Source organism: Herpailurus yagouaroundi, unplaced genomic scaffold, assembly GCF_014898765.1.
Source record: "Herpailurus yagouaroundi ecotype Mexico unplaced genomic scaffold, PumYag 77, whole genome shotgun sequence".
Classification (NCBI taxonomy): Eukaryota; Metazoa; Chordata; class Mammalia; order Carnivora; family Felidae; genus Herpailurus; species Herpailurus yagouaroundi.
In genome coordinates, this window is record NW_024412388.1 from 25,440,251 (window position 1) to 25,449,530 (window position 9,280).

The 9,280-nt window shown below is 46.1% G+C and overlaps 1 protein-coding gene and 1 long non-coding RNA gene across 4 annotated transcripts in view; both read right to left on the reverse strand.

Annotated features, from left to right (window-relative positions):
- Positions 1–214, reverse strand: part of PHC2 (polyhomeotic homolog 2) — a 114,793-nt gene extending 114,579 nt beyond the window's left edge. For 2 of the 3 annotated variants that reach the window (XM_040468508.1, XM_040468499.1), the window contains exon 1: positions 116–213. The gene's annotated coding sequence lies outside the window, so the exon portion shown is untranslated. Of the gene's footprint in view, positions 1–115 lie in introns of all 3 variants that reach the window. The other variant, XM_040468489.1, reaches the window with a different exon arrangement.
- Positions 215–5,083: 4,869 nt separating this feature from the next.
- Positions 5,084–9,280, reverse strand: part of LOC121025795 (uncharacterized) — a 7,154-nt gene continuing 2,957 nt past the window's right edge. Inside the window, exons 2-3 of the long non-coding RNA XR_005788152.1 lie at positions 8,441–8,522; positions 5,084–5,946 (exon numbers count right to left, since the gene is read on the reverse strand). This is a non-coding gene — a long non-coding RNA (uncharacterized LOC121025795). The remainder of the gene's footprint in view (positions 5,947–8,440; positions 8,523–9,280) is intronic.

The following is a 9,280-nucleotide window of genomic DNA, read 5'->3' on the forward strand; positions in this document are numbered from 1 at the left end:
CGGCCGTGACAGCTGGGTGCCCAAAGGGTTAAGCCGGCAGCGCGGCGGCCCGAGTGCCCCGCGCGCTGCCCGTCCGCCGCGAGCCGGCCCCAGCGCGCACGCGCCCGCCCGTTACCTGCGGTCGCGTTCGCGCTCCTCCTCCACCTGGCCGATCTCTCCCGGGGGCCGCCCCTCAGCCCGCCCCCTCGGCTCGGCGCCGCGCACCCTGCTGGCTACTCGGACACAGCCCGGGGAGGAGGGGCGTGGGGGGCGATTACCATATATTAGCATACCAGCGCGCGTCACGTGCCCGTTCCAGCCAATGGTCACTCTGGAAGGCGGGGATTGGGGCGAACACGCCTAGGTGCTGCTCCGGGCCTGAACCGGTGGTCATGGCAACGGCTGGGAGGGCGGGGGAGCGGGGAGGCACCGGAGCCCAGTGGCCCCGCGGGAGCATCTCCACTACCTGAATTCTGTGTGGAGACACCGTGCACTTTTCCCACCCTGCGGAGGGAGAGGGGCTGAATTTGGCTCCTCTCAGAAGGATTCAGACTCAGCAAATAGTTACCGAGCGCTTACCACGTGCCTAATACTTTTCTGCTGGACCTGATTCTCGGGGTAACCTTGAGATGTCAGTACTGTTAACCCCACTTAATAGAAGGGAAAGTGGAGGCTCAGAGAGGCTAGGTCACTCACCCAAAGTCACACAGCCACACCAAATGTTAAAAGTGGAGGTCTGAGCCCATTTCTGACTTCAGGCCAGGACTCTCTTGAGTTGTTTTCTCCAGCAGGGGTCTCCCAGCACCTCCTCACAATTTCAGGTATACTAAACGTCTGGAAGATACTCATACAACCCTTGTACAGTGCTTTAGTGTTTCTTTACAAAGACCTTTGAGGTTAGTAGGCAGAGCAGTTATGTCCCTATTGCAGATGAGGAGAAATGAGGCTTAGAAAGGTAACATGATCTGTCTCAGGTCAAATAGCTATTAAGAGCTAGTACTTAATTTCTATGATTTATACTCAAACTCACTACTTTATAAACTTTTAAATTCAATCTTCTCAATGCAGTGGTGTTGCTATGACCATTTTACAGATTAAGAAACTGAGGCTTTAGGAAGCTAAGCAAATTACCCAAGGCTACACAGCTAGTTAATAGCAGATTTAGGTTCAAAGCTAGGTTTATCTGGCTCCAAACTAGTCTCATGAAATCTTGTTGCACCAGGTTCATTTCATTTAGGCTTGGACTTGGACTTGCAGAACAGAACTTTCCCACCTCTCCTCTTAAAATGTGACTACGTTCTCTCTTGCGCCAGCAAAATATCAAGTGACAAATGATATGCGTTAAGGTCACAGGCTAAATATTAAAAGAGAACAGAGTCACCCCTGCAAGGTAGGAAGTACACTGTATAATTCCCTGCCTCTTGATTTTTACCCCTAGAGATTTGATAGTTTGCCTAAAGGCAGAGTAGTTTAAAAATATTAGCATCTGCATTTGGACTTTCCTTCTGCTCCTCCCTTTAGGTTAGCTCAGTGGCTTTCTGATTACTGGACAAGGCCATTTGCCTCAAATCAAATATGCTAAACTTTATAGGCATTTTAAGGGATTATTAAAGGTAACTTTGAATATATGTACATTTCATCTTATTGGGCTGATTTAAAACCCAATTTCCTCCTAAGCTGTGACTGTTTGGTGTTCAAAAGCACAACCATGGAGGCAGACTTATGTGGAATAAAATCCTGACTTGGCTACTCACTAATGTGTGACCTTGGCTAAGTTACTTAACCCCTCTGTGCCTCAATTTCCTCATTTGTAAAATAGGACAGGAATGGTGTGAGAATTAAATGGGTTAACATATAAAAAGCATTTAGCACAAGTAAATGGCTCACAGTAAAACTTCCATCATTGTTAGCTGTTATTGCCCCAGGAGCTTTCATAGGAACTGACAACCCCCATGTACAGAATCTCTCCAGGTTTCCTGGCTAGCTTTGAAATGTTGAAGCTGGCCGCCCCCCCCCCCCCATCCTCGTAGCATATTAAACAGTCTGTTGTGCTGGTGAAGGCTTGTTATCTCTCCAATGACATTCCCTCTTCTTAGGATCATAAATAATTCCTGGACTCAAAGGAGCTGGTTTCTCCTGCACATCTCCTAGCACCAAATTACCAGAGTGGCTCCTTGCAGAAGGGGATCTTGACAAACAGCGGAGCCATAAGTCAGGCTCCTTGAAACACTTTTATGAGCGCCTTAATGAGGGAGATGAGCTGTCATCAGGCACTCGTCCGTCCTTCCTGGCCACAGGAAATGAGCTCTTTGTGCTCAAAGGATTTCCAAAGCTGAGGAGCAAAGAGTTTTCAGGAAGTGGGGCAGGGATGAAAAGCTGTTGACTCAGAGAATCCCAGGGCTAAACAGCCCCCATCCTGCCATTCACCTTATAGGGTCAAATTACTCATGGTCTTATTGCAGCAATAGCACCAAAGGGTGGCTTGTGTGGGGGGTGTTAATTCTCTCGCCCCTCTTCCCCCGGCATATACACTTGGGCAGCCGACCCACCACCACCCCAAAAGATAATGCTGTATAGAACAATGGTTAAGAGCATAGTCCCTTGGAGCTAAAGAAGCAAGTGTGAGCCCTGCCTCCCCTACCTTGGAAAAGTTGCTTAACCTCTTTGTGTCTCAATTTCCACATCTGTAATATGGGAATAATACAGTACCCACCTTTGAGTCTCCTGTGAGGATAAATGAGTTACTGACGTAAAGTACTTGGAATGCCCTATATTTGCTAATGAAATGTATTGCTAATGTATTTGCTAACGAAACAAAATAAACATGTAAGTCCAGTACAAACAATGTACTTTTGAGGCAACCACAGCCTTAAGCAAAGTGCCCTAGGCCCTCTCTCTGTCCCTCAACTATATGCTGTAGGCTGCCCTCCCCATTCTGACTTGTAAATAAAGATTGCCCAGGAATAAGAATGTGTGCTTAAGGACTCTAGTTTGAGCCTTGACTCTGCCACTTGTCCTCGTTCTGTGAGCTTGGCCAAGTTTTTACATTCCTAAGCCACAGTTATGTTATTTGTAAACTGAGACTAACTTCCTCCCAGAGTTGCTCTGAGCGTTTGATCAGATAGTGTCTGGCAAGAAGTGATGGGGTCCTGCTTGATCATAATCACCTTGCTCGTTTACTGAACTGTTTCTGGTGAACTGTTTCTTTGCTCTCCTACAATGAAAATAACATTTATTGAGCACTTACTCTGGCCTTGTGTTATATACATCATCTTATTTAATACTTAAAATAAGACAAAGGCCCAGAGAGATGAAGTAACTTGTCCAAGGTCACAGTGGAAAGCAGTGGCGGGACCAGGATTCAAGCTGGACCGATCTTCGAGTCCATGCCAGTCACCCACCATACCGCAAGCCCACCCCTGTTCTAGCATGGCTCATACAATTCACGGCATGTGTGTTCTATTTCTTTAGGATTCCTCCCCCATCCACAGGCACATGCTCTCCCCCAGTGCCCAGCAACACCCAGCACCATAAGTGTTCCACATACTCTTACTGAAGGACTGAAAGTGAATGGCGGTGACATTTAATAGCGATGATAGTCCCCTTTTTGGGGCTGTCCCCAGTGGGGAAGGAAAGCAGCTGGGAACCCTCCTCTCCACCCCCAGCATCCTCTTCCTGCTAACTAACAGTATGGAAGGCCTTCTTCCTTCCCCCACGGGGGTGTCAGGCTTCTTGGTTTCAGAGATCCACAATAGGCACAATGATGACTCATCTGCAGTGAACATTTGGAGAGCTGTCAGGGCCGCTGGTGCTTTTTAGGGCTCTGTTAACATGCATCAGTGGCGTGATTTCCAAATAACGGCCTTGGAGACCTATATTAGTTTCCTAGGGCTGCCATAAACCACAAACTAGGTGGCTTAAGACAACACAGATGGATTCTCTCATAATTCAGGAGCCAGAAGTCCAAAATCAAGGTCTCAGCGGGGTCAGTTTCTTTCTGGGGGCTCGAAGGGAGAATCTATTCAATGCCTTTCTCCTGGCTTCTGGTGGCTGCTGGCAATCCTTGGCATGCCTTAACTTGTAATGCATTACTCCAATCTCTGCCTCCACTCTCACATGACACTCTCCCTGTGTGTCTATGTCCCAGTTTCCCTCTTCTTGTAAGGACACCAGTTCTCTTGGAGAAGGGCCCACCCTCATTCAGTATAACCTCATCTTACTTTGATTACCTCTACAGACCCCAGTTGCAAATAAGGTCACATTCACCAGTACGAGGGGGTTAGGACTTGAACATATCTTTTCTGAGGGACACAATTCAACCCACAAGAATATGTGCAGAGGAGATGAAAAATGAAGGAAGGGGATGAAGAGAAAGGGGAGGTTGTCCATAAGGGGCAGATCATATTTGAATAATAGAGGGTGACTATGGGTCCCATAGGAATGAGACTAAAGTTTTTCTTTTTGGCCAATCTCGTTCTTTCCCAAAGATGTCTCCAGCTCATAGACTCACCATACCAGAGCTAGAAGAGACTTTAGAGATTCATTCATTCATTCAACAGACATTTATCAAATACTCTTTGGGCAGCTGGGCATTCAGAGAGGACAGAAATGGTCAGAGGGAACTGAGGTGCAGAGAGGGAAGATGAGTTGTCGAGGATTCCACATCAAACTAGAGGACAGCCAAGAACAGAATGGGGTAGCCCAAGCCCCAATCCTGAGCCTCTCTGATGCCTACCAAGAAGGCTACCCACCCCCTGGGTCTAAACGTCTGATGCACAGACAGATCTAGGTTTCTAAAAGGTGTTTGTGTCTGAGGCTCATTACTGGCTTCCCTAAACTTCCATAGGCATATCCTGTCATTGAGAGACTTCGGAACCTTGGACAAAGCTAGAGCCATCCCTTATCTGAAAGTGCAATCTTGCAGCCTTTTTCTCTTTTGGACCAATTGTTGGTTAATCTCTGACGCATCACCTTCTCTGGATGCCACAGCAGAATCAGGCATACAGAAACTCCACCTTTTTTGTCCCCAGTGCTGACAGGGAAACTGTCATGGAATTGGCTCTCAGTAGCCATTTACTCAATGAGTGAAAGAACATTGTTTCAGTTGGGATGAAGGCCTGTTTATTTCTGTTTCAACATTCCACGTTCAGTGATGGTCACAGAGTTGGTTTGAGATTACCCGAATTCCACCCTGAAAGTCACAGTTCTTTTAACATGAATATTCCATTTGTCATTACATCATTAGAAGAGGTGGCATCCTGCTCCCATTATTGGTGGCCGATGCAAATACTGTCTTGCCTCAGGCTGTCATCCTGTGAGACTTCAGCCTGGAGCAGTGAGACTGAAAACCCAGGCGGGCTGGGGTCAGAGATGGGGTCAACCCAGCAGGAGTTGTCAGATCAGAGCAGGGGTGAGAAGGAGGTCAGATGGGAGATCAAAGTCCAGGAACTAGGCAGGTACACAGAGTTCCAAGGATGGTGGCCAGTGGCTGGAGCCCCTTCAGAAAATGTCTCATGGGCAGGTCTCCTGAGTTGGCCTTCTGCTCACAGGTTCTTTGTGATTGACCTGGGTTTGGGTTCCCCCCTCACAAAGAGGACACAATCCGTCAACATTATTCAGCAGGCTTCATGTTCACATGATCAGACAAACTTGAAAATCCTGGAAGCAGACTTGTTTGTTCTAGTCACGCAGCCCCAGGCTTGCTGCTACTTTTTAGATCCGCAGTCTGACTCTGGCTGTGCATCAGAACCACCTATTTGAAACTTGTTCAAATGCAGATTCCCATGTCCCCCCCCTCAGAGGATCTGATTCTTTAGGTCTGGGGTGGGCTGCTGACATCTTGAGAGGCTGTATGATGCGGAGGTTGCACTCGGAGGCTCCGGAGCCAGGCTGCTTAGATCTGCAATGGTTCTGCCACTAACCGGGGACCCTGTTGGTACTTCACCTTTCTGTGCCTCAGTAGCTTATCTATAAAAGGTAATAATAATATTCAGCTTATTGATTTGATGGCAGATTATTTAATATATGCCAAATCTCAAAATACAATAAATGTTATTTACTATTGTAATCTTTATTTTTACCCAAGTACAAGTGATTTAGAAACACAGTCCTTCTTCCCTCCCTCCCTTCCTCTCCCTTCCTTTCTTCCTCACTCCCTTCCTTCCTTCCTTCCTTCCTTCCTCCCTTCCTTCCTCCCTTCCTTCCTCCCTTCCTTCCTTCATTAATTACTGAGTGCGCCTACCTGCCAGGACCCATGCTAGACATCCAGAGTCCTCCCCAGTTTACAGTCTAACAGGGAAGCCAGGATTGGGAAACACTGCTCTACTCACTGCCTTCCAAACTCTCATTGGAGTCTGAAGCTCTGGGCTTCCCGTCTGGTGTCCCTCCAGCCTAATTACCTTCATTTGCTCCTTGAAACGGAACATAATGGAAAGAACAAAGGAATCATTTGGATTTCGTTCGCCATTTTCTAGTTAAGTGACATCAGACAAATCACATGTAGAAGGTACCTTTGTCTACTGCTTCCTGTGTATCCATGTTCTAGGAATGGCTCTGCCTCTCCCCTAACCACAGAGCCAGGAAGAGAACAGCTAAACACACCTGTGATTCTGCCCCTCGCTCCAGGCCACAGATTATTGGTGGGGGCAGGCAACTGACCCAAGTTGAGCCAATCACATCCCACCTTCAAGACCCTGGAGTGCAGCTAAAGCCTTGCTGCCTGCCTCTGGCTGCTTTCTTGAATGGAGGTGATGTTAGGAGCTGTTGGCAATGGACATCTTCTATCATACGTATTAGGAAAAAGAGCGAATCAGTCTGCAGCAAGAAAGAAAAGCAAAGCTCATGGTTGAATTTTTCAGGATGCTGAGGGTCCTAATTGCCTCCTTATGCTGTCCCTAACCTTAGATTCTGTGACACATCTTCTATCCTGATAATAAATTTCTCTTTGTGTTGAAGTCAGATGTAAGGCTTCTCTTGTTTTCCCCGCTGCCTGGAAGACAGGCTGTACCTCCAGCAACGTGTCTTCCATGTTCAAGAGATCAGTTTTTCAAGGGCAGCTCAAGGGAGAAGCAAATTCAGGTCTGGAGTCTTGGGGCCAAATTGCTTCTGTTCCTACTTTGAGCTTTTGGGTCAAAGAACTTGAGGAGCACAGAGGTCAGGGTCTTGAACACTAGAGGGGACCTGGCCAGGCCTTTCATGGGAGGGACCCCTATTTCTAACTCTCCTTAATTAAGGAAGAATCTTCCAGAGAGCCACAGTCTCTCCTGCCACGTGGTCCTGCTCTGTTCTTTTATATTCACAATTCCTCAGACATGGACACCCCTTTCCAAATTGAGCTGCATTTCTGCCACACACTTGGAGCTGGTTATTAGGATATGTCTCTGTGTCTTGGGGATAGGGGTTTGGATGGGAACAGGAAGGTGGAGTACAGCCATTCCTGTTCTAGTATGTTCTGAACTTCTGGTGTTTTTTTTTTTGTTTTGTTTTTGTTTTTTTTACCTCAGGCCTGCCTCTCCTAGCATGTCACAGGGATGATTGATGTTCCTTTCCCTAGCACCCCTTTTGATCAACTAGGTATTAATTCCTCCATTTTATAGACAGGGATGACATTTAGCTGGTTTACACCAGTACAGCCTCAAATGCTTGTTAACTTAGTAAAAAAAAAAAAAAAAATTTTTATTGATTGTCGCTCCAGTTCTCCTAAGTGCCACTCCAGTTGCTTTTCACCCTGGTTTCTTCCCTGGGATCCCCTAGACCTCTATACCATCCAGCAACTAAAAGGTTAATACCAAGCACATCAGGAACTTCCAGCATACTCACCACTCTAGAACTTTGGCTTAAACACTTGGGCATGTTTTCTGATGTGTTCCTGCCTCTGCCTCACTAGTTAGACTTTTATTTTATTTTATTTTATTTTATTTTATTTTATTTTGTTTTATTTTATATTATTTTACTTTTTTTATTTTATTTTATTTTATTTTATTTTATTTTATTTTATTTTATTTTATTTTATTTTATTTTATCTTATCTTATCTTATCTTATTTTATTTTATTTTACTAGTTAGATATTTTATTTTTTAAAAAATTTTTTTCAACGTTTTTTTTTATTTATTTTTGGGACAGAGAGAGACAGAGCATGAACGGGGGAGGGGCAGAGAGAGAGGGAGACACAGAATCGGAAACAGGCTCCAGGCTCCGAGCCACCAGCCCAGAGCCCGACGCGGGGCTCGAACTCACAGACCGCGAGATCGTGACCTGGCTGAAGTCGGACGCTTAACCGACTGCGCCACCCAGGCGCCCCGAGTTAGATATTTTAAATACCTTCCTGTTTACAGGTGAAGTTTAAGGAAGTTAACTAATTTAATTTGTTTACTCATTCATTCATTCATTACATTTTTAAAGTTTATTTATTTATTTTCGAGAGAGGGCATGAGCCGTCCTGTCTATACCACAAATTACTGACCTTGTGATATAGGGCACAGCTGTCCCTCAGCCAGAGGCCCTCTGCTACCTCAGCAAGTACATCTTTCACCAAACTGGGCCATCTAGTCACAAGAGGTACAAAAAGGAATATCAGAGATACGGAGATGGATGGTGGTAATGCTGCCCAACACTACAAATGTATTTGATGTAACTGCATGGTACAATTAAAAATGGCTAAGATAGTAAATTTTATGTTAAGCGTATTTTACCACAATAAAGAGGAATATTCGACAAACTGGATAAGGATGGTCTCCTACAACCTAAACTCTGTGGTAGGGTCAGAGAAAGAACTTTTGCTCCTCAGCCACGCACAGTGTCTGCCCCTGGGGTCATTTCTACCCACAGCCCCTCTGAAGGCAGCTTTGGGTATGATCCCCATCCAGCCCCTCCACCCATGGACATAGCTGAGGAGCCCAGGCATAGGCATCTGGCCCAGGACAGGCAATCTAGAGCTAGGAAGAGGCAAGAAAGATAGGCTGTACTCCCAAATTTGAACCAAGGAGGACTTCTTGTAGAGCAGAAGGTGAGGAAGCTGCTTGGGAGTGGGAGAAGCCAGCAGAGACACCAAGAAAAAGTGGCCCAGGGGCACCTGGGTGGCTCAGTCGGTTGAGCATCCGACTTGGGCTCAGCTCATGATCTCACAGTTTGTGAGTTTGAGCCCTGCATCAGGTTCTCTGCTGTCAGCACAGAGTCTGCTTCAGATACTCTGTTTCCCTCTCTCTCTCTGCTCCTCCCCTGCTCTCTCTCTCTCTCTCAAAAATAAATAAAACATTAAGAAAGAAAGAAAGAAAGAAAGAAAGAAAGAAAGAAAGAAAGAAAG